Here is a 23,732-nt window from a genome sequence, read left to right on the forward strand (position 1 = left end):
GCCATGGAATGCCCCGCCCTGGACAGTCATGTGCCTTTCACACTGGGGGACACCCAGCTAAGTTTTGCCTGGGTTCTGGATCACAGAAATGATGAGTTAATAGAAGTTCGCAGTTCTGAGCTATTAAGTATTAGAGTAAGTTGTTATATTGCTAGAGATACTTAAAACACTCACCCTTCCTGATTGCAGTAGGATGCCAATTTTGTCCTTTCTTCCTATGGCTCCAGACCAGCAGCACCCAGTGCCTAGAGCTGAAAGTCTTCTTGCTGTATCCACAGCCCTACCCAGTCCCAAGGCTCTCAACCTCCTAGCCCTGAGCCATACTACACCTCTCTCTATGCAGGAAGGCTACTTGGTTATTCTTAACAATACATATAAATGACTCCATCCCATTCTTTCAAAAATGTTGTGAAATATATACCATTGTACCCATTTTAGAGACAGGGAATTGTGAATAAGCAATTTTACCAAGTAGGAAGGTTAGGATACAAATGCAGGATTTTTGACTCCAGGTTCAGCATAGTGTATTAAACTGAAACTGTTCTGCTTTATTTTCTTAAATATCACAGTTAGAGGAACTATTACAAATTACTCAACATGAAGGTATTTGAAAAATATCAGACCATCTGTGCTTAGTGCCAAGTAAGTGTACATGTTTATAATTGTAATAAAAGTACTATACAAATATAAATTGCTATTAATATACATACATATGCATATATGCATATGTGGGTAGGGGTGTGTGTGTAATGCTTTCCAGTTTGAATCTTGGAGAAATTCATACAGTTACATTTCAATTTCAATATTTATATCATATATCTATATCTATCTATTTATCTATCTATCTATCTCTCTATCTACATATCCACAAACATACACACCTATCAACTATAATGCCTTTAATGTCTTTTTCTTCTCTGGCTTTTGTAGTTGAAGTTGTTGTTTCCCCATTTTAATTTTAATTTTATTTGGTAAAGATTAAACAAGAAAGGAATTTCAATATTATAACAAATACAATTCACTATGAATTCTTTCCCTCTGCTGAATGTTCTAAAGGGCAAGGGAGACAAACAATTTTTAACACAAACCATCCCAGATCTTTAAATGTGTATGTAAAACTGGCACTAGTTCATCATTGCTTTCCTGGAAAAAAAAATCAAAGTTACCCACGAGGATTTCCCCCCTTTCTTTAATAATGGATACTTTCAGAGACCTCCTAAGGTCCCATTCCCCCTGTCATGTTTAAAGGGTTTATTGTTTCCAGAAAAGCTTTTGCTGCTCCCTCTGGAGACTGAGCTGATCCAAAGTAATATTAATTCTGTGCCTCTCTCATGTCGGAACTCAACTTCAAATGGAATAGATGAGATGAAAGCTGAAAGAGAGGTTATGTGGGCTGTCATCTGCCATTGTGTCTGAGGCATCAACTGTGCTCAGAACAAATTAGGTGTCAGTCTGGTAAATCACAGTCAGGAAGGCAAATCAGTTTACAGATTACTTGGTCTCCTGGAAGGCTCCACCATTCAGAGAACAGTTCATCTTTCTTTTCTGAAATTAAAAAAAAAATCTGAGATTTAGCTGGTGATTTTTTATTCTCTCCTCAACCTCTCCCCAACTCACTCTTTTATCCCCCTACAGAGATGAAGTACTCTGGCTCTAAGTGATGAGTGGCATTTACAGGACTATTCACCTGGAATGTTTCATTATTTTAGTCTAATTTCCTGAATGATGAGAGACCTTAGGAAGAGGAGAATGGTTGAGGTTGGGAAAGGGGTAATGAAGGGGGAGTGGTAGATGTGATTTAATTGCTGACCTTGTATGTGATATGTTTGCAGATCCAGTAGAGAATGCTCAGGGAGAAGAAGGCAAATCTTGCTGTCATGAGATTTGTTGCAGTTTCTCAGGTCCTTTTTGATCCCATTAGCCCTTCATTAAGAAGCCTGGATAGCACAAAACAGGGATTGCTTTTCACTAGGAATGTAGATTTTTGAATCTGTCACATCTCTAACTAGAAAGGAAAGGAGGCAAGAGAGAAGATAATAAAAGAATTGTATTTGTAATAGCAGGCGGCCCTATCATTTTTTTTTAATCTGAAATAAAAATCTCATTTCAGTTTATAAAGAAGGAGGGCAGGGAAAAAAACAACAATGTACTAGGAGTCAGTTGATCAACATTCCAGTTTTGACTCTGCCAATAATTACAAAACCTTCAGAAAAATCACTTTAAATATTCCAGTTCACTTCCTTTTCGTGGAGTGAGAGGAGATTATTATTTCTACTCTGACTTTTGTTAACATTGTTACTGTGTGGATCAAATGAGGGGCAATTATGATTTGATAAAATATGTACAAAGTAAAGGCTGAGACACTGGTCATATCTGTGTCACAGCTCTCTACAAGAACAGAGGTACTTTTTTCTTCAAGTTCATTCATCTTGATCTGAATTCCCATGTTAGCTGCACTTATCTCCATTACCAGCTCTCCTTACCTTATTTTGAATTCATTTAACTTATTTCTAGAGGTCTAATCAGAGACTCGATGATCTCAAGTTGAAATTATTCCTGGGTATCTTGACTAACACAGTTCTACAGAGGAAACAGTATTGGATAACTGAATGCTACTTATTTCCTACTGGTGCCCTTTCTTGTTCCAATAGCCTTGACTGAGATTTTTGCACTTTTTCCCAATAACCCATTTGCTTGATTCAAAATCAGACTTTCTACTTGTTGGTTCTACTCTTGTCTATCTCTCTGTCTCTCTTTTGGCAGACTTTTGATTCTTGATCTTCTGGCTCCAGGTTGCTGCTTCTATCCCAAATCCTACATTCTAGATATTTTATCCTGTTCTGTTCATGTTGAAAAGATTCCAATACAGATGTAATGCCCAATTTGCTTGATGCTCATGTTGCTTGTCCCCATCAGCTCTGATAGCTGTTCCTGTTTCCCTTTCAGTTTATGTACCCCAGCATCATAAAAACTGATTTACCCATTTGTCCTTTGGGGATGTAAATGCAAGGTTAAATAAAGAAATTCATGTGCACAGCCTCAAGTCTCCTTCCTTGAGATTTGGGTCGAGGTTGCAGCATTATATTGAAGGGAACTGTGGTCAAGAGTTCTAGTTGTTTAATAACAGCTAATGGGGCCAACTAGAGAAATGGGATCCAAGGTGATAATCTACATTAATGCCTAAGAAACTTTCTTTTTCAAAATTTCTACAAAGAGTTGATCAGGGCTTGGTGGCTGGAACCAACTTTTGTGATATATATTGATTTTTCCTTTTCACTTGCTACTTTCCTTCATCTATGATCTCCTTCCCTTCAAGTTACAAAGGTACCACAAAATTGCCATGCCCTGTACTTTAAAACATATTGTAAAGGTCAGTCATCCTCTAATTTTCTTATTCATTATCTAGCATTCACTCTTCCTCTGGGATTTTTTTTTTTCTTATTTCTCTCCTGAAATTACTTTGCTAATTGTACTGATAATTTTCTAACTGCCAAACCCAACCTTCTTTCATTGCTCATATTATTTGAAATCTTTGTGACTTTGGCAATGTTGAGTACACACTCTATGTAATGCTTTTCTTTCTTGGTTTTCATGTCCTTTGCTCCTCTCCTCTTCATTACTGACTGCTCGTATTCTGCCACATTGATTACTTCTCCTCATCAGTCTATCCCTGAAACTTTCAAACTATACACATTTTATGTTTCAGTCCCTGTACTTCCCTTGTGATCATATTTTCAGCACCCCTCTCTTTGTTCACACCCATACCTGTAGTTCTAGCTGCTTCCTAAATATTCCAAATCCGTGTCTAAAAGGGCATCTGACTCAGCAAAGATGAAACTTATCTTTTCACCAAATTTATTTCTTTTCTTGTGTTCTCAGCCCTGTGTTTCACTCAAAAAATCCCAACTAAGGCTTTTATAGGTATTTAGAAATCTGCTGATCCTATTCAAAGGATAGAGATCAAATCTTTTGCTCTTCTGTCATCAGCAAACTGGTATCTTTATTTAAGGCCTTCTTTATTTCTCAGTCTGACTCCAAACATTCCCTACTGGTTTATTTTACCTAGTCCCTGTCTATTGCTCTCAGGGTCCAGCAGATGCTTTTCTCACAGCTTCCAGGCTTTTGTTTGCCTTCCTTTTCTCATGTGGAGTCTCTGCTAAAATGCCTCCCCTGTGAATTATTTCCTGATCCTTGCTCTCTACTTCCTTGTACTACATCTAATTGCTTGGAATAATTTTAGAAAAGGGCGAAGTATCCACAGCTTGCTGCTACCTGTTTTTGACTCTGGCACCAACTTCAAACTAAAGTGAAATACGATTTCTGTTTTTTCCCAGAGTTGCTAATATTCCATGACACAAAAAGCAGTCCTTGACTTTTCCAGTGGGAAAAATTGTCTTCCTTAGTCTCATTTCTCCAATTCCAATAACACATACCCTTTACCATTCTAGTGGAAAGGATTGTTGCTATTGCTGTTGTATGTTATACTTAAAATTTGTGATGTTGCAACCCAAGCCTACTTTGAAATGTGATAATTGTGCCCACTTTGATCTGATGAAATGCAAACCTGGATGAGCCAGTGGAGCCAAATGAGGCTCTGTGGGGTAGGCTGGAGCCACTAGGATTTATTTATATCCATTAAAAAATCTTTCTGCATTAGATAGCTGGCTTTTAGGAGATCAAAGGAGCCAGCACGGAAATGTTGTTTTTCTGACTGTGCAGCACACAAACATCATTTAAATGTCCCCTCAACATGCGTGCACATCCAAAGCCATGGGAGCTGGCACTGTGCCTGCATTGTTAGTCTTGTTCCATTATGATGGAAATATTAGAAAAGACAGAGACAGAAATCAAGGAAGGAGGCAGAGATAGACATCATTTTAGGTAGAAGGGCTGGAGACAACATATCATAAACATAATATTTGAGTTTCCATTTTGTCCTGAAAAAGCAAACTGATCTGTGGATGACTTGATAATCTCTGTGGCTGAAGACAATTTGTCAAAAAGCTCCTACTCTAGTCTCACTGGAGATAGAGCCCTATGGCAGGTCATCCACTTGATAGTCTTGTTATCTCAGACAGGCCACGTGAGACCTTGACATTGGGATTAATACCCTATGTTTGAAAGGCAGTGGTGGGCAAAATGGGCAATACCATTACCAGGCAGGCTAAATACCAGAGGCCAGAACTGCAAGTGAATCAAATAAGTAAAGGGCTATCTTGTCAATCTCTTCTCGGGATTCTGTTCCTTTTAGTATATTGTGAGTACACTTCTTGGGGCTAGAACTCTGTCTGCTGAGCCACCATGGCTGGCCCCACCTCTTGATTTTTCACCCCAGTAACTTTTTCCATATCCCCATGAAATTGTCTAGACATGGATTTGTTCATCAGATTTTTTACAAGGGGGCAATTATCCGAGAGCTTATTGGCTATAAAAGGGAAGCATGGTCTTCTGTAGTTGCAGAGGCATGGCTGTGCAGATGACTTTAGAGGCATAGTCTGGAATGGTGATTGACAAGTGAAAGAGGAATGCTGTTAAAACCAAATTTGTGCCTGTTTAAAAATTTTTTTTTTTTTACTAGTAAGGAAGGAAGGTCAGTTTCCTTGCCTTGTTTTTTTTTTTTTTTTTTTTTTTTTTGTTTGTTTGTTTCCCTCTATCTTTTGTTTTAGAAGAAGAATTACATATACAGGAATATAAATAATGAGAGAAGAGTACTCCTCGCCTTGAGGCTTGCCAGCTCCACTGGCCTCTAATGAGGTAACTCCCCAGGCAGGGCACATCCCAGTAAGAGTTATTCTCTTTGAGGCAATGGGTTCATTATTGATCATAATTACATGAAAGGCCATATCACAAAGCTATTTCTCGACAAATCCCTGAGCTACCAATATAATATTTGAAAGAAAGCAAAACTTGGATTTCTGAGATTATTAGTGAACATTGATGATCCAGTCTTTTAAGATCTCACAGATAGCTTTTTCTAAAATTCTCTCATCTAAATAGTGTTCCAAGCCCGATAGAAAGTTATACCTGGCACAACCAAGTACGAAACACAGTTCACTTCACACAGCTTCCACTCTTGAAGTGATTTTTATTTCCTTCTTGTATCAGTCACTATTCAACCATAAAAACAGAATCAGTAGGAGCTTTTATACATATACATGTACATAAACATAGATTTATTGCAAGGAGTTAACTTACAAAATTGCCTGGCAGGGCTGACTAGGAAAGTAAAAAGTCTGTAGGGAAAGTTCTCAGGCGAGCACTAGATTTCAAAGATGGAATTTATTCTTCTTTAGGAAATCCTCAGTTCTGCTCATAAGGTCTTCAAATTTACTGGATTAGGACCATCTGGATTAATTGAAGATAATGTCCTTTACTTAGAGTCAATTTATGAGAGATGCTTATCACATCCACAAAATACTTTCACAGTAACACCTAGATTAGTGTTCCATTGAATAATTGGGGAATGTAACCTAACCAAGAAGGCACATAAAACTGATGATCACAGTTTATTCCTTGCCAACTTGACAACCATACACAACTTCTTAACTATATTTAATCTCCAAATAAAGAAAGTTATATTTCCACCTAACATAACAACTATCCTATATACAACCAAAACCATGCTAACCCTTTCCCTAGAAAAGGATACAAAATCTTTGGGTGGTATTCACTATTCTCCTTGATGTCCTATAACTTAAATACTGTGATGGAAAGTTACTAATATACCTAATGGTAGATGATAAGGGGACTAGAAATTTAACTACCCATTCCATACTCTCTTTGCCTCAGCAAATACTTCAGACTGTTGTGGTTCTTTACCTGGTAAAGTGACCCAAACCTTGACTTGAGTCCTGCATGAATAGGGTTGTTGTTTTCCATTGACTTTAATTATTGAACATGATGGTACTATGAGATGCTATAAGAGATACCCTATATTCTAGGCATACATTTTACCTCCAGTGTGCTATAACAGTCTGGTTACCCTGTACTAATCAAGATCAATTATCCCAGCCAGTATAGTAACTCCCTTCTTTGCCTGTTGATCAGTGGCATGAAGAGTCCTAAGATTTCTGTGCGGCAATCTCAATTTCCAGTCTAATGTAATGATTATTTCTACTATTAGAAACATTTCTCCCATTGGAAGTAAAACATTTAGACTATAAAACTGATAATAGAGAGCAAATAATAGGTACAACCATGCATATTTTCATACCATAATTCCTAAATCTGAACCCTGGCTATGGAATAAATAGCACCAAATACTGGATGCTGATTTACAGCATATATATCATCCTGAAGAACATTGCATGGACCCACAAAGGGTGGCCATTTGTTAGCCATGTAACTAGGTTTTCAAAAGACCATTCCACCATTCTATCAGACCAGCTATTTCAGGGTGGTGAGAAACATGGAAAGACCAGTGAATTCCAGTATCATGGATTTATAGTCCCACTTCATTTGCTGTGAAGTGATTTCCTTGAAGAGAAGCAATGCTGTGTAGAACACCATGATAGTAGATAAGATATTTGGTAAGTCTATGGATGGGAGTTTTAGCAGAAGCATTGTGTGCAGGCAATGCAAATTCATATTGAAAGTGTCTGTATTAGTTAGGGTTCTCTAGAGAAACAGAATCAACAGGGAACACTTGCAAATATAAAATTTATGAAAGTGTCTCACGTGACTGTAGGAACGCAGAGTCCAAAATCCACAGGGCAGGCTGCGAAGCCGATGACTCCAATGGATGGCCTGGATGAACTCCACAGGAGAGGCTCACCAGCCAAAGCAGGAATGGAACCGGTCTCCTCTGAGTCCTCCTTAAAAGGCTTCCCATGATTGGATTTAGCATTACTAATTGCAGAAGACACTCCCCTTTGGCTGATTACAAATGGAATCAGCTGTGGATGTAGCTGACGTGATCATGACCTAATCCTATGAAATGTCCTCATTGCAACAGACAGGCCAGCGCTTGCCCAATCAGATGAACAGGTACCACAACTTGGCCAAGTTGACACCTGTCCCTAACCATGACAGTGTCTATTCTAATATGAACAAAGTGCAGCACCTTCCATGAAGGAGGTGGTCCAGCACATCAACATGCTATCAGGCAGCTGACAGATTACCCTGGGAATGATGCTGTATTGAGGACTCAGTGCTGTTCTCTCCTGCTGACAGATTGGACACTCAGCAATGGTTATGGCCAGGCTGATCTAGACAAGTGGAAGTCCATTTTATAAAGCCAAAACATAATCTATCCTTGCCACCATGACCATTTTGTTAATGAGTCCAATGGATAATGACAAAAATGGCCATAAAAGACAAGGAACTGGGTCCATTGAATAGGTCATCCTAACCACTTGCTTATTAAATTCTTTTTCCACTGAGATAGCCCATTGGTCAGCATTACATAGGACAAAAATGTCTTCAAGTTATTTCCCCGTTTAGAGAGATCTACCCACATACCTCTTTCCCAGATCTCCTTATTAACCAATTTTGCCATCGTGTTCCTTCCAAGTCCTTAATCATCCAGTCAAGTCATCAACCACTGTGAATGAGTTGGTATATACTCATATCCCTGGAAATTTCTCTTTCCAGACAATATAGTCTTCAAAGTTCTTCCCTTTACTAAGGACATTAGTAAAGGGAAATCCTCCAGATTTAAGTGAAACCAGTTCTGAGCTCTTTCTTTCTCAGTCATAAAGACAGTCATAAAGAATTCTCTGTGAGGTGCGGGATGGGAGAGATGAGTTAATTTGGCAGGAGTTGGTGTCAAGGTTATTTGGGTCACTTCCTACTTGAGCCTTCAGGGACTGCTCAAGCCCAATCTCATATATACTGCTTCCATTAATGTTGCAGAGCTGCTGTGTATGCCCAAATTTATAGCTTCATGGGTCAGACGACACCCAGTTCATGATGGGCAGCTCAAAATGAAAATAGTCATCTACAGTGGATGGCAAGGGTTACCTCCAAAATCCTGAGGGTCTGTACTATGACTCACTTATAGCAGTCTTCCAACAACTCAAAGCAGCATCTCTCTCTGCCCTGACATTCAAGCATCAACAGATTTGTGGGATCATATGGCCCAAGTGCAAGAGTAGTAGATTTTCTGGTAGCTTGGACCACTTGCATAGACTTTTCTTGTTCTGGGCCTAAATCAGAACTACCATCTTTTCTGGTAACTCTGTAAAAGAGTCAGAATATCCCACCTTTGTTAGGAATATGTTACAATTATGATTATGTTATTATTCCCCTGTCCCCAAGCTTTAAAATATTATACTGAAATCTTAGGGAATTTTCAAGATTTTGTGTCTTGTGATTTAGCTTATTGAGAATTTAGGATGAATAATCAACCGTCCACCTCCAGAAGTTGACACTTAGGTGTGCCCTCTGTGGGGAGTTACTTTAATAAAGGCCAGTTGAGATCTGCTCATGTTCTTCTCTTCCTCTTATGTCTTACAGTGCTCTTACTATAGCAACGGACCTAACATAAAAGTGTTCCATAAATATTGGCTAATATTACTTCCGCACCTCACAACATCTATAAAAAGATTCTCATAAATCCAGCAACTCATAATTCTAGATTATCATGACATATGAGTCAAAAAACTACAGTTCCTGTTCAGCTCTCTCATGTTATAGTTGTATGAAATTGCACAATAACTGTCTATATCTTTCTGAACAAGTTTCTTCATCTTTAGTATGGGGATAATTATTTTTGTTATGCTTACCTCCAAAACATCTGAGGAAAGGAGTTTTAAGTGAAATGGCCTTGATATCTCTAAAATTTATGTATATGGAAAGTACTATTATTTTAATATTATGATTGATGCCTATTACTCTACCTTTTGGTTCTTCATATTTAGTTTAAATGAAATGATATTCTATTTCATTTTTCTCATTATTTGTGTTCTTATAACTCCTTTAGGTTTTAAATATGTGGAGTGCAAGCAAATGTATAATACATCTGTGTTTTTTCCTCTGCTCCCATGAACAGTGAGAATTTTCAAAAAATATCATTACCTGGCTGGATTTAAATCTATCATTGGACACTACACAGAGGTCAGAGATACTGGATTCTCATGTGAAAATAGAACTTTGGCAAGGCATTCAAATGTTCAGTTGGATTTTCTATAATGGAAAAAGAAAATAATTAATCTCTGTGTGCATGGAAAACAGCATTTCAGATACAAGAAAGCAAGCAAACTTGTTACATGTTTGTGGGAATCCATCTGCAGTCACTGCCACCCTGTCAAGAAGTCAGAGGAAGCGATTATGGAAGTGGCAACCTTGCCATCACTATTTAATACTCCCCACAAAACTCCTGGCAATAATCAGGAGAGACAGGTGGAAGGCAGCACTCTAAATATGGGATGAAGGAAGACAGCCTTCATCTGACTGGGGCTTCCCAATACGTAAGTGCTTCCCTCCTCCCCTGGAAAGGGTCACAGGCTAAACTGCCTGTGCTGATTGTCAGGTCATGAGCCCCAGATGACTAGCAGCTGAGTGAAGCCTTCATGCAGCTTGGTACCCAAAGATACTTCATCCACCCTCCTTGTCAACCTCAGACCCAGCTGCCAACTCGGAGAGCAGGAGGAGTGTAATAGTATTGGCACCTCTCCAGCACCTGAGGCACACTACCCTTTCTCACCCTCTCTGCCAGGCAAACAGATAGCTTAATGATGTTGCGCTTGATTGCTCCGTTGAAGGGTGGGGGGTTATGTACATTTTACTACAGAAATTGGTATTTCATGTGTCAGAGAGATAAAGTGAGGCAGTCAGCAAGGAAGGGAGGCAGCAGGATAGTATACAAAGACCTCTGGACTAGGAAGCCAGGTAGGGGATTCATCTTCTGTCTTCAAACCTAGCTCACCATGTGACATTGGGAAAATCATTTAACTTACTTTAAACTCTGTTGAAAATGGTATTTAGGGACAAATACTCTCCAATTTCTATATGTCCAATCTCAAAATGGTCCAAGAAAGATGAATTTTTGCCTAAGTAGCCCCTTTTCTTCCCTGCCATTCTAGTAAGAAATGGTTCTCATGTGGTAATTTCAGTATTACCAGAAAGTATTGTCTTAAATAGAACCTTCCACTGAAAAATATTCAAATATATGATATCATAAACCAACCACCAAACAATCAAGAAATATTATTCAGCACTACCTACTGTATAGTTGTAATTTTTATATGTGTTTTCATAGGTATGAGATTACTATATAGGAAATAATTAAAAAGTATACAATTTAACTATGTGGTGGCCACAATAATTCACCTCCATCAACTCTTGGAGTGGCACTAACTAAGGGCCAGCTGCTACACTCTGGAATCCATGGCTAGATTTGTGCCGAGATCTCACCTTGTAGGGACTCTTCCCCATCAGGTAATAAGTTTGGCAAGAATTCTAAGAATACCGATGGCTGGCTTTGGCATTGCCTAATTGTTTTGATTCACCTTCTTTATCCCACACAGCAGTCTTGGATGCTTCCATCTAATATTTACTCCCTCTTTCCTTCACTTGAAGGTGGACTTGCATCATAGATTTATGGCTGTCTCAGGTTTACCTGATTCTCTCCTTATTCTCTCCCATATGAGCATTCCCCCTGATAAAATCCTTACAGACTTAGTCCTGTCTTTATATCCATTTCTTAGGTCACCCAGACTAACATAAGCTGAAAGTTGTGTATTTGAGACTGTAAGTGCTATAAGAACATATGAATAGATAAATAAGGTAGAAAAAAGAATCAGAGAATGGTCAAGATCATCTCTCAGTTTGGTACCCTGCTCTGCAATTACGCACAATGGGATCCTCCCTTTGCCTCAATTTTGACTACTGGCATAACTGTAATAATCTTCCTTATATCTAGGGCTTTGGGGAGCACAAATTAAATTAATATGTGTAAACCCTAAATACTATACAAGGGTTAGCTTGTACAGATAAAAAAATGGAAGACCAAAGAGCTAATGAATCTTGCTCAGAAATACAGAGCTAATCAGTAGAAATATCAGAGTAAGAGCTTTCTGTCTAATACTAAAAATTGATATAATTACCTACCTGTGTTATCTTAGTATGAAGGGGAAAGTCTGGAAAACTAAGGGGAATAAGGTAAAGTTTTTGCTTTCCAGAACCTTGTATAGGTATGCTTAGGCTCTGGCTGATATCCTTGTTGTCCTCAGCATGATGTTATCTACTGCCAAACTTTTATCACTTTGCACATTAATTCATTTACAGGATACTTTTTGAGCCTCTATTATTTGTTGGATATATGGTAGGTTTTGGAATACATTATAGGAAAAAAGCTAATCAAGATGCATAGCATTTATTGAGTCAGGCTGTGAAATAAGTTAATTATTTAAATTGAATCCTCACAGCAAATGTATAAGGTAAATTCCTGAATTGCCATTTATTTTAGTTTGCTAAAGCTGCCAGAATGCAATATACCAGAAATGGAACAGCTTTTGAAAAGGGAAGTTACAAATTTACAGTTCTAAGGCCATAAACATGTTCAAACTAAGGCATTTCAGGAAAGATACCTTTACTCAAGAAAGGTCGATGGGTCTGGAACACTGCTCTCATCTGGGAAGGCATGTGACTAGCATGTGCTGGTCCTTTGGCTTTTGGTTCCTGACAGCTTCTTCGAGAGCATTTTCTTTCTGCATTTCCAAATATCTCTGTCTGTGTTGGCTTTGAAGCAACTCCAAAATGTTTCCCCTTTTAAAGGACTCCAGTAAACTAATCAAGACCCACCTTGAATGGGTCATATCTCCAAGTCATATCTCTAAGTAATCAAAAGTTCAAACCCACAACTGGGTGGGTCAGTTTCCATGGAAACAATTTAATCAAAGGTTTTCACCCTACAATATTGAATCAGGATTAAAGAACATGGCTTTTTGGAGTGCACAACACATTCAAACCAGCACACCTCTCCAAGCAGACAAATGAGGAAACTAAGCAGAAACTGTGTTAGTCAGTCTAACGATAAACAGTTGGTACATGGTCCTGAAAATCAAGAATATCTAAATCAAAAGTCTGCTTTCTTGATACTGATACCTTGAAAATGATACAGTAAACATGACAGGCCACATATGAATTGGATGGGCATTTCAAGTTCTTCAGATGGAAAACCTGATGATAAAGGAAACTTCTCCTGAACTGATGTTTTGTAGGTACTGAAGGATATTAGATTGGAAAGGAGTAAGATGTGTGGTAAAGCATTTTCCACTGTAGTCCCTACATTCCTCCATGAAGAGTTCCCTGTCCACACAGCATGGGCAATGTCTTCCACATCTAAATTTTTGCAGATTCTTAATACTTACAATATACATTAAAATATTTTCTGCTAATTTTTCAAGTATATGATATATCAGTCCACTTAAATTGTAGTGCTTTGAAGATGGGGACCATCTTCAGTTTTGTAGGATCCCTATCCAGGAAAAGTTCCAGTAAATATGTTAAAATAGTAGTTCAGTTCAATAAATTCTCATCATAAGTGATTTACTGGGCAACTGGAAATCTCTTCCTATGCACACAAAAATGTTTATAAGATATTGATCTCTCTACCATGGAAGTTCTGATTTCTCTTTAGTGAGAAGACAGATACTCATTGTTGAGCAGGCAGTTTTGTCACTATATATATTTATCTTTTCTTGACTTGCTCCACTTTCAAACTTAACATGTAGAGTCCAAGTGCCAAGAAGCGAGGATGGTGGGGAATCTTTCCAGTAATCAGACTGTGATTGGAATTGAAGGCTATTCAGAGATCCCTATTTAAAACCTATTTTATTCATTCATTCAGCAGTAGCAATTTCTTTAACAGCAAGAATTATAATTGAGAGGTTTGGGGCAGAGAGAATTGATTTTGATAAATGTTTTATTCTTTTACCAGCAATTCTCTTAAGTGGGCTTCAGTGAATTACCTTTGTTATGCAGCTATTACCAGGGATAGCATCATCATAACTGGGGCCTCAGCCAAGGAATTTCTTTAGTATGTAAGGGGAGGTGGCCCTTTTGAGAGAGACAGCTCTCTACCTTGGGACTAGGGATATAATCATTGCACAACACAGTACTTTGCCTTTCTATAAATCTGGGCATTTGAGCTTACAACTGTATAAATTAAGCTCTTAACAGAAACTCTGGGGATTTTTCTCAGAAAATTTGTGAAGGAGAGGCAGTTTTCTTCTTGTTTTTTTTTATACTGCAGTGGCAATATCACTACCATATGGTTTACTCTATTAAAGCCTACACAGTAGGTATTCATCTTAGCAATCTTTTTGCCATCAAAAACGTCCCGCTTGCATGGGTTCTTGCTCTCTCAAAGCCCAACTCTGCAAAAGGAAAACTATTACCTTCCCCCTACATGGGAAATGACATCCAGGGGTGTAAGTCTCCCTGGCAACATAAGACATGATCCCAGGAATGAGCCTGGTCCTGGCACCCTGGGATTGAAACCTCCCTAACCAAAAGGTGGAAAAGAAATGCAACACAATAATGTATCAGTGGCTAAGGGGGTTCAAACAGAGTTGAGAAGCTATTCTGGAGGGTACTCTTAATGCAAACTTCAGCTAGTTGTCGCTAATTACCCTTCGCCAACCCCAACAAACACTATTCCTGTTAATCCTACAGAACATCTAGGGCTCTGTCTGAGACTCTACAAAAGGTTCATGCACTAAGATTACTTTGCAGAAACCTACAAACTCCAGATGATTCTTAGTCCAGATAAGTCCTGAAACCCAAAGGGGCCAGCTTCTCCAAGAACATCAACTAATTCCATCCCCCATCCAATATTGTTGAACCCCCTACCCAACATGAAAAAGTTGGAATGCAATAGCCCAAATACCCCCAAAGATTGAAAGAAGGATCAAAGGAAAAGGAGGAAAATTATAACAGAGAAGGTGGTATTTAACAAATGAGATGACTGCGGAATCATTATATTGATATTTCTTTTGGTCTCCAGTGTCTTGGAGCAGCTAGAAGGAAAAACTTGAAATTGTAACCTGTACCAAAATTTGAAATCTGTTCTATAACTTTTGTTACATTGTATTTTGAAATTTATTGCTTTTTGTATATATGTTATATTTCACAATAAAAAATGTTTCAAAAATGTAAAAAAAAGAAAAGGGAAGGAAAGAGAACGTTGGTAAAAAGAACAGTAGGAGCTAAGGAAATTATGGTAGCATGTATTCAAGGAATGGACAACAAAGCTTGAAGAGAGAGTATATATAAACTGTTTTGCAGTGGCAAATTTATGGGAGAAATTCAAATGAAAACAATCAACATGAAAAAATATTTAAACTCATCAGTAATAAGGAAAATGAAAAATTGTTTAAAATAAGGTATATTTAATATAACTTAAATTTCAAAATATTGGCAGGGTAAGTGAGAATATGATAAATCCCCTGCATTTCTGGTAGGAGGAAAGAGAGTGCAGCTGTTCTGAAGAAGAATATGGCAGATTTCCTATTAATTTAAATATACATATACCAGGGTCTGCAATTAAAAATAAAAATGGTATTTGATTAAATCTACTAGCAAGAACAGGTAGAAACATGAATGAAAAGCAATAAACAACTGATTGAAAGCATGAGAGAATAACTGAAGAAGCCAACTCAAGCAGGCAAGATTCTGGAAAGAGGAGTAACATTTTGAGGCGAATTTGGCATCCTACATATAACTCCCCCTTGAGGACTTTGCTGATATCTGAGATGTACTTGTGGATGGTTGGATCCAAGAAACCAAGCAAAAGCATCTTTTAAGTGGCTAAAAAGCTAAGTTGAATTTTTTTCTGTCTAACAGTATAAGAATGACAAAAACTGTAATTTAGGGTCATGATGAAATGAGAAGCATCTCTGCATCCCTGCTAAAATCCCTGAGCTTCATTTGTAACTTTGGAATTAAAATGAACTAGTAATAAATGTGAACTAGAATAATGTAATTCACTACTACACAGGAAAAAAGAAAATACTCTCAGAATAATATAACAATATTTATAGCCTACATATATTTTTCAAAATAATATATGACAAACAAGCAAAATTAGCTAGGCATATCAGGAAGCATAAACAACAACAACAACAACAACAAAATGCAACAGAAGAAATAGTCAATATATTCAAACCCAGGGATGATCCATGCATTAGTATTAAGACATGAGCTTTAAAGTAACTATGATCAATATCTGCATGAACAGATTCAAAAAGATATAGAATATTATTAGATAACTTTAATCTATAAAACAATCAAATAAAAATCCTAGATTTAAAGAAAATCAATAATTACAATTAAGTGTCCAATAGACAAGCTTAAAGTAGAATGTACATGTAGAAAAGATGATTTCCAATAGAAAGATAGGCAAGTAGAAAAAAACAGGATTGAAGCAGAAACATAGTAACAAGGATAAATGAGAGAAGTTTGATAAAACATATATGATGTGGTGGAGAGGTATAAAATATATATTATTCCAATGCCAGAAATAGAAAAGAAATTTTAGACAGAAGAAATATCTGACAATATACTTGCCAAGAGTTTTCCAAAACTGATTTAAAAAAAATGCAAAAATAAACAAAAAATACAAGAAAGAAACTATAAGCCCCATGCAGTATAAGCTGGAAGAATGATATACTCATGCATTTTAGAAAAAGTTTCTGGAAACCCAAAGCCAAAAAATATTAAGAATCAGTCAAAAAAAAAAGCATATTTAGCATTTAAGATATAACATTGCTACTGACTTTTCAACAAAAAGAATAGAAACCAGAAAACATTGAATGACATTTTTAAACGGTAGCAAGAAAATAATGGCCAAGGCAGAATGCCATATCCAATGACAATGTTTCAAAAACAAAATGCAGATGCTTTCAAAAAAAATTTCCAAGGGCATATTTGAAATAAATATCCTATCTAAGGGTGCTTTCCAGACAGACAAGATTTTAGAGGGAATAAAGGTAATACAGAAATGAAAAACAAATAAAAGAGTAACTACAGGGGTAAATCTATATAAACTTGACTGTTTAAAACAATAATGATGGTATCTTCTGGGATTTAAAATATATGTTGAATTTATTTATCAGTTTACAGAACTGATAGCAATAGAAAAAATGTAAATATAAATGGGCCTACAAAGATGTAAAAACTAGTATTATTTAGCATATTGTGGATGTATGAAAACTGTCCCTAATAAGTCAAGGATGCCTGTTGCAGTTTCCAGGGTAAACAGAGGGGGAGAGAGAGAGAGACAGACAGACAGAGAGAGAAATAGAGAGAGAGAGAGAGAGAGAGAGAGAGAGAGAGAGAGAGAGAGAGAGAGAGAGAGACAGCGAGAGAGAGAGAGAGAGAGAGCAACATTAAGTTACAATTTAACTGTAAAGGGTGGAATGGTAGGATAGAATAAAATAGTAAAGTCACAAAGGAAAAAGGAACAAAGCAGGTGGGAAGATAGAAAAAATGTAGAAATAGTAAATTTAATTCAAGTACATCAGTAATTGCACTAAATGTAAAATTAAATGACAAAAATTGTCAAACTGAATACAAAGATAAATCTGAACTGCATATGGCTGAAATATGAGGGGAAAGAAAGGTTGAAAATAAAAGGATCAAGTTAAATCAATATATTAAGCTAGAAAAAAAATTGCTAAGGTAAATTACTATAGATACTCTATCGTCACTTATAATTTCTGAATCTTGGCTTTTTCTTTTGCATAATGGGGTAATAATGTCAGGTATGCATTTGGAACCATGATCCAGGGAGATAACCAATGGACCTTATAGTTCTATAAAAAGAAAAATGCCAAGAACAAGACATCTTGTGTTTTGTAGCATGTGGTTTGTAGTAATTCACAATTGTATTGGGGTTTATGATACATAAAATGGAGGGATGAGAAGAAAGACTGTGAAGACAGTTTCAGCTCAAAGTAAGTATAGACTTGAATTCTAGGGCAAAGGAATTTTAAGAAGCAGAATCTGGGGAAAAGCTGCTTGCCAACTAATTGGATGGACGTAGTAGAAAGAACATTGAAACTTGAATATGGCCTTTGTTTTCTAGCTACTGGTAGACTAGATATACCAATCAACCCTCCAATCCAAAATGCCAAAATACTAGATACATGTATTTCTGCTTAGGTAATTTCTGAAGTACTATAAAAATAATAAATCTATGATAGTCAAAAAGAAAGTAAAAGTTTCAAACTTGAGAAATAATTGATCACCATTATGGCTTTATCTGAAGGTTTCTGACAAACCCTAGAGACTTTAACTCCTTCTCTAGTATCCTCAAAAGGCTAAAAGGATATATTTTGTCCTTGGGTCCTGCCAGCTTGGAGCTTCCAATAAGAGCTCACATGTAAGGCAGAAACCCCAAACATCTGAATGGGAAGTAAATCTAAAGGGAAGAAAGGGACAGAGAGTAAATGTGTCTGTCTCATTATTAGTTCTGGGTCAATGGAAAAATAATCCTGTCTGAGAATTTGTAGTGACAAGGCATACTTTAAACAGATTTCCATTCTAAAGTATTTCTTGTGGGATCTTGAGACCTTAAGAGGAGAATTTCATTCGGAATTGTTCAAAGTAGGGTTCAAGAGAGGTGTGGAAGAAGCAAACATTTTTTCTTCATTCTTTAAGCTCTTGTGATTTGATCTTGATAGAGAAAGAAAAGTGAAGGTAGTACAAAATCACTATTGTACACAATGGTGAGAGTTAGCAATTATGTATATTATGCTGAGAACAGTGAGAAATGTCTTGGTATAGTGGATCATTTATTTAGGAATAACAATGAGGTTGATGAAAATATTGTTACCAGACAAAGGTGATGGATTTTCTGCTCAGTGCACTCCAATGACCAATTCCTGAGACACTGGGATTTCAAAGACATAAAGTTTATTGCTAGGCTGAAAGCAGGATATCAGGTGGACTATCAGCCCAAAAATCTATCTCCCTGAACTGCAATAATTTTGATAGTTTTCTAGTATCAAAAAATGGGCAGGTTTTAGGATGATGAGCACAATGGCTCCAGATGATGTAATTAGAATCAATCTAATTATTGAGCATGTGCAGATTGATTACATGCTTAGTCACAGAATGCATGTAAGAAAGGGCCTTAATATGATGACCAGCATCATTTTTGTACTATAATGAGGTATAGGTGACTTATAGGTTATACTCTTAGCTGCTGTGCATGTTAAGGGTTAGATCCAGCTTTGGTTATCAAGAAAACTTTGGAATTGGGGTGGGTTAGTTCTGAGCTGACCCAAGGTCCTTCATTAATAAGTTTTAGGGGCTGTCTTTAGTAATCACAGGACTTCAAGATTGAAAAACCAGGTAAAATGGGTACAGGTGAGAGTCAGTCACAACGTTTTAACCATTACAAGGGTACAAGATAAAAGCTATACAATCATTATCAGAGATCAAGGCAGTTGGATTACAGTTGAAAGATTTCAAGTATTTCCCTCTGTCTACTCCAATATTCCAGAAAGCAAAAAGGAATATCTATATAATTAATCAGCAACCATATTCATCCCTTAAATCCTAATTTCTCAGTTACAATATGAAAGGATTTCCATCCCAGAATTTTGCCACTAATTTTCTATGTGAACTTATGTATTTGAGTTCATGACATTAGGCCAAATTTACCACAACTGTGAAAGAAGTTCTTTAGACTATTTTTTCTTGTGGCTTTAGTATGTTCAAGTAGCTCATGAAAGCTAATATTCTGATAACCACGAATACTTTCCAGATGGGCATATGGTCAAACATTATTTTTCTTTCTCTCCATAAGTACTTTCTTGACTAGAGGAGGTGATGGTATCCCAGCAACAGATAAACAATGCTCAATTTAATTGCCAAAGATGATATTTTAATGAACTTTGGAAAAATGAAGTCAAGTTGACTACAGAGTTCTTGTCTGATTAATTTGATGACAATTTATAAACATATGACCTGGCTCATTAACACATTAATGAAGGAAGAAGACTCTTTTATGCTCAATTTCCAGGGAACATGTTTTGATTTTTTTTTTTTTTTTTTTTAAAGGAAAGACAGAGAGAAGGAAGGAAGGATAGAAGGAAGGAAGGAAGGAAGAAAGGGAAACATTTTTAAACATTTTCTTGTTTTATTGTATTCTGTTTCTCCGTTTTTGTTACATGGGCTGGGGCCGGGAATCGAACCGAGGTCCTCCGGCATAGCAGGCAAGCACTTTGCCCGCTGAGCCACCGCGGCCCGCCTGTTTTGATTTTTTAAGCCAAAGAATCACGAGGTCCATAAAGTCAAATTTATATATCTATAGGTCAATGTGAATGTGGCAATCATCCACACAACAACAGGGATCCTAAGGACCTTCTGGAAGACCTGATCAAAGGCACACTGCAGATTGGCACTCTACTTCCAGCGTCCATTCTCTCCCCTCCCCCTCCTGTCCCCCACTGCTCTTACACTGCCCTGCAAGTACACAGCATACATCTACTACCATCTAAAAGATGAATGTCCCATGGAGGTAGCTATCTCAGCTTAGAATTCCAAATACATACTGAGTAATTACTCTTAGTGATCATAAGAGTTAATGGGAACACTAGGAGAGAAAAAAAAAAAGCTTACATAATCTTTGCCCTTGGGAAACTAGCAAATTTTGGCTGATTATGCTGAAAAGGTGTTTGTTAGAGTTTTTTTAGATATCTCTCAGAATGGTTGGTAAGGCAGAGAACCATGACTAGCTACAACAGTCAGGACCACTCTAGAAGTTGAAATATATCCCCCTCCTTGTTTCATGTAGATTAGGAATTCTGCCTTTGAATCTCTGATTCTGTTACTTCTAAGGATAAGAAGAGAACTTCCATCTAGTCCCTCTTAAGCCACTAGTTCCTGGGTCAAAGTCTTTCCAAGTGTCTAATTGGTGGGATTCATCCTAATGGTTCATGCCAGAGATGCAAGGAAGCTGGGAAAGCAAGTAATTCAGCATTTTTCATTATGAAGTAGGGTGATTTTCCCCCGTAGAGATGCATAAGGTAGGGAATTCTTCAAACTGAGAAAGATCGTCAGATGCCTAAGGGCCAAAATGAATAGGATGTGTTCACAAAAAGTTTAATGCTTATACTTTGGAAAGCAACAAATACAAAAACTCCAGGTAATTTTGGTACAATGTGGAAACTACAGTTATAAAAAATTTAGAATACTTGATCCAGACTGAGGTAGTAAAGGAATGCTAACCGTATGAGGAAACAGGTAAAGTGATTAAGAGTTAAGAAGATTATTTAACTAGATGAAGAAGTTCCAGGAAGAGATGAAAGCAAGAGCAAAGACTAAGAGGCTTGAGATAACAGGTGGAGTATGCCCCAAGTATGTATCATTCCCTTAATGGGTTGTATCACTCAATTGATTACATCTATCAAGGTCATGAAACAGTTCAATCTTAAAATGAACCTTGAAGGATAATTTTATTGGGGTAAGAGCAGCCACTGAAAGGTAGCTGAAAATTCACATTTTAGGACTCCAAAAAGGCATGTGGAACTGAAACTGATAAAAAAAAAAAAAAACATTTTCCTCCCAAGAAGCTTATTTCATCAATACAAAACAGCACTAAATCCACAGTAAATAGTATTTAATTTGATCAGAGGGTTTTCTATTTCCTGAAATTCAAATCTGTAATCATGTTATAGTTATAAATGATTTCATTTGTAAACATGTCTGCCTATTTTCAAATCATTTCTCGCTCCTGGATGTCAGATCTGTTCACACCCAGTATTTTGGATATATTCTTCAACTGGGGGTGACAGCATTGAACTTCGCCTGAGCCCTGTGATCCTGGAAAGCAGCACAGGTTAAGGACTCCTGCCTGTTCAAGTTTCGAAAAATAGTTTACTCCAAAGAATTACTCTTTTCAATATGACTTAGGTAAGACTCACAGAAACCCTCTTGCTACCTTTGACAAGGCCAGACACAGACTCTGGAATTTCCATTCTTCCCCTCATAAATGATTAGCTGGACTGCTGGTCCCCACTGATCAGTAAAAACAAAATGCTTATTAACCAAAATTTGGTTAAGCTTTCCTCATTTCCAGGTCCCAGAACTGTGGTCCACCTTCAGCCCTGAGAAAGCATACAGCCCCTCCTTTAAGACCTCTCTCAGAGAATAGGCTGGACTCAATGTCAAATAACCTCTGATCAAATCACTTTTCCATCTCACTTACCAATACCCAATTTTTTCTAGTCTTTGTTTACTCCTCTCTATAAAAGACAATCCCCTTTTGCTAACCTTTGAGACACTTGCAGAACTTATGGTCAGAGCATTCTCCCAGACTCAATACCCCCTCTCCTCTAATGCAGTAGTCCCTTCCCCAGCTTTGAAATTACCCTTTTAAGCCTCTCCTTACCAAGTCCAGATTTGTTTTTGACAGACACCCTGGTGGATTCTTCTATGGACTCCTGACAGTCAAAGCTTTTTTGGTTACTTAATAAGTTCTCAAGAATGTTCCTGAACTCTATTTCTGTTCGATTTTACACACTAGGGCATGAGAAATGGTAACATGCTAACCAATTATCTAATTTCTAAGAAATTCTATAAGTTTATGTAATAAGTATCTGTGATATGACCCTTCTCAGTGGAGAATTATAGACTATACTTTAAAAGCAGTATAATTGTTTTGGGAGATATAACACTGAAGCAGGTTGGGACTTCTCAGGCAATGGTGTTTTCTTGATAGCATGTTGAATTGAATCAAGTAGTTTTACATTGCCTTCAGAAAGAAAACAATAATAATAAACTTTCTAAAATAAGTTTACTTTTTTATGTTACCATAAGCCAGAGATTCTATAAATTTCACTGATAAAATATGCCTTGCAAAAAAAAAATTATTGGTTGTTTTAATTTATAGACTAATGTGGTTACTGTTGAATTTTAATCATATATATATATATATATATATATACACATTCTGATTTGGAATATTTTTATTTCTTATCTTTAATTAACATTGTACTCTATAAGGAGGTTTCCTCAGAAAATTCCCAAACTGTTGGTCCTTAAAACAAGTGAACTCAGCTACAGGTATTTGTTTGTAAGTGAGTTTGTAGGGTTTAAAATCATTCCATGTGCAACAGGAGTGATGTAAACATTCAGAAATGGAGAGAACAATAGTATCTAATGGTAGCACAATATAAGCACGCTGAATGAAGATGAGTGTGACTATGGTTGAGGGAAAAGAGCTGGGGCACATATGAAACCAGAAGGAAAGATAGAGGATAAAGACTGAGATGGTATAAACATAGAAATGCCTAGAAAGGACAATGATGGTGATTACATGAACAAATATAAGAATGTTTTTGCCTAAGGATGTAAAATGTTAACTCTGCAGGGTGTTGAAAATGGGATGATATACAGAAAAAAGTACAATCAATGCAAGCTAGGATCTATAGTCAATAGTAACATTTAATATGCTTCCACTGAATGTAACAAAGGCACTATTTGTTACATGCCAAAACTAAATGTCAACATGTAGGGGTGGGGGTGGGGCGAGGTATTGGGGAGGGGTATGAATTTCTGGAGGGAGAAATGAAAATGTCTTCATATAGATTATGGTGGCGAAGGCATGTCTATTTACTTAGGTTGGACTGTATGACATGCAAATAAAACTATATAAAAAAGAAAGAAAGAAACAAGTGCTAGAGAAAGTGTGAAGAAGGAGATTTAACTATTCACTGTTGGAAAGGTGAGAGGTGCAGCCCCTCCAGAGGGCAGCAGCATGGTTCAACAGGAGATTA

General features: G+C 37.1%; 1 long non-coding RNA gene across 9 annotated transcripts in view; it reads right to left on the reverse strand.

Moving 5' to 3' along the window:
- Nucleotides 1-1,173: 1,173 nt before the first annotated feature.
- LOC143662607 (uncharacterized) overlaps nt 1,174-23,732 on the reverse strand; it is a 38,685-nt gene continuing 16,126 nt past the window's right edge. The window contains exons 2-6 of one of the 9 annotated variants that reach the window (XR_013165462.1): nt 10,018-10,125; nt 6,196-6,345; nt 6,025-6,108; nt 1,811-1,937; nt 1,174-1,545 (exon numbers count right to left, since the gene is read on the reverse strand). This is a non-coding gene — a long non-coding RNA (uncharacterized LOC143662607). Of the gene's footprint in view, nt 1,546-1,810; nt 2,006-6,024; nt 6,109-6,195; nt 6,346-8,460; nt 8,543-10,017; nt 10,126-23,732 lie in introns of all 9 variants that reach the window. The other 8 variants (XR_013165458.1, XR_013165456.1, XR_013165461.1 and 5 more) reach the window with 8 other exon arrangements.

The sequence above is a fragment of the Tamandua tetradactyla genome, chromosome 18 (genome assembly GCF_023851605.1).
Source record: "Tamandua tetradactyla isolate mTamTet1 chromosome 18, mTamTet1.pri, whole genome shotgun sequence".
In the NCBI taxonomy this organism is placed as follows: domain Eukaryota; kingdom Metazoa; phylum Chordata; class Mammalia; order Pilosa; family Myrmecophagidae; genus Tamandua; species Tamandua tetradactyla.